Here is a 1937-nt window from a genome sequence, read left to right as displayed (position 1 = left end):
GTTTCTTGCCCCCCTGTTTCTTGCTCCCCTGTTTTAATTCTCGGTGCAGAAACATCTGTGGAATCTCACATCTCCTCTTACGCTCTATTTACCCAAACTCCACGCTCCTGTTTTCCCTTTATCCCAGTGTGTGCCAAGGATTTGCGGTTCCGCTCGGTGGATCCAGCAGGTTTGGACGCGGCCGCTCTCTGTCCGGGCTCTGAAACAAAGCGTGGAGGGAAAAACATGGTGGGGGTTTGGCTCCGCTCTGCCGGTTATTTATGGAGAGGATCCAGCCATCCATTCTTGCTCTGCAGGCGGGGGCGATGCGGGTGGGAATTCTGGGAATTGAGGGATCACAGCGAGGCAGCGACCCGACTGTGGAGAGCCTCTGGCTTTGGGGAAACGCTGCTGCAGAGTTCTGCTCATACATGCAGCAAAACAAACGCAACAAGGAGAGTTTTAGGGGGACTTGACCTCCGACTCCTCCTGCCGTCTTTTCTCTTACCTTTCCTTCAGCTCCGTCTGAGCAGACCTTACGAACGCCTACGTCAGTTTCATCAAACCAAACCATGACCAGAACCGCAGTCACCTGCTGTGATTCCACCGACCATAAAGGTGCGTAAACTGAAAGGACAACAATAAATTAGCCAAATCAAAACACAGCAACTTTGAACAAACCCGGTAGGCGTTTTTTCAGCCACATCACATTAAGTGTATTTTACAAAACTGAGATGGAAAAACGTCTTTTGTGATCAACTGCCGAAAAAGGCAAATACGACAGGAAGTTGTAGGAGAACGATTTTTTATGACTTGTAGTGTGAACAGACTTATTCACATCTGATGTTATATTTAATTTCTTATTTAACTGAAACACTGCAATTACAACATTTGGATTTTTCGACATTAGCAGAATATCGACAACGTTTTGGTCACAGCAGTAACGGACCCTCATCCAGGGATGGAGCTGGGCTCTTTGTGCCCCTGGTAAGGCTGCAGTGTAGGCGTCTTGCTAACAGCCTCATAGCAGAGCACAGTCTGCGCTGGCGTGTTACTCGGGTCTGGAGCTCAAATCTAATTGTGGGTCTGGACGACAGGCTGTGGCGGTTCTGATTGGGTCGGGGAAACTGTGCCCGGGGTCTGCGGCTGCGCGGCCAACCAAACGCTGGCTTGGGTCCGGTTTGGGTGGAGGAGACCCGATGAGCCGAAGGACGCCTCTGGGACTCAAACCTGCTGCTGTGTGTCTGCATCCTAACAGGGTGTTTGTGAGAGTATCAGGTAGGAAACGGCCCGGTTCAGACTACGGTGCCGGGGCGTCACTGCATGTTGGAAAGTTTGCAGAGATGGATCTGATGGTTTACAAAGTAAACCTCAGGATAAATGATGTCCTGGACGGCTTGAGGCTGCAGACCTCCTCTGTGTCTACATAACCCAACGCTCCCGGTTTAAACTGCTCCTGACTCCTGCTGTCTCAAACACATTAATGCTCAACCAGACGTGTGGTCAGGAGACCGATCCAGTTTCTGCTCTCAGCCATCCGGAGTGGTTTGGTCTCAATGCCGCGCCTCCTTCCTCCTCCTGATGCAGCTACTCAACCACATGCAGGCCTCACACAGAACTCACTTTTAATACGAGCAGATTCACAGAAGGTGAGCAAAACGTGGAACTGTATGATGCAAAACCAAACATTCAATATGGAGCAAGACTGGAGGGCAAGGAGAGAGAGAGGAGAACCAGAGAGAGGAGAACCAGAGAGAGGAGAACCAGAGAGAGCAGAACCAGAGAGAGGAGAACCAGAGAGAGGAGAACCAGAGAGAGCAGAACCAGAGAGAGGAGAACCAGAGAGAGGAGAACCAGAGAGAGGAGAACCAGAGAGAGAGAAGAGAACCAGAGAGAGAATAGAACCAGAGAGAGGAGAACCAGAGAGAGAGGAGAACCAGAGAGAGAGAGGAGAACCA

The 1937-nt window shown here is 50.6% G+C and overlaps 2 long non-coding RNA genes across 2 annotated transcripts in view; one reads left to right on the top strand and one right to left on the bottom strand.

Moving 5' to 3' along the window:
- The window catches only part of LOC108166711 (uncharacterized), a 2726-nt gene extending 2123 nt beyond the window's left edge, over positions 1-603 (bottom strand). The window contains exons 1-2 of the long non-coding RNA XR_001777065.1: positions 488-603; positions 93-400 (exon numbers count right to left, since the gene is read on the bottom strand). This is a non-coding gene — a long non-coding RNA (uncharacterized LOC108166711). The remainder of the gene's footprint in view (positions 1-92; positions 401-487) is intronic.
- The window catches only part of LOC103473013 (uncharacterized), a 59194-nt gene that overhangs the window by 49800 nt on the left and 7457 nt on the right, over positions 1-1937 (top strand). The gene's annotated exons all lie outside the window — the stretch shown is intronic.

Source organism: Poecilia reticulata, linkage group LG11 (genome assembly GCF_000633615.1).
Source record: "Poecilia reticulata strain Guanapo linkage group LG11, Guppy_female_1.0+MT, whole genome shotgun sequence".
Classification (NCBI taxonomy): domain Eukaryota; kingdom Metazoa; phylum Chordata; class Actinopteri; order Cyprinodontiformes; family Poeciliidae; genus Poecilia; species Poecilia reticulata.
The sequence above is the reverse complement of the archived record's forward strand: the minus strand, read 5'-3'. Positions and strand labels throughout refer to the sequence as shown.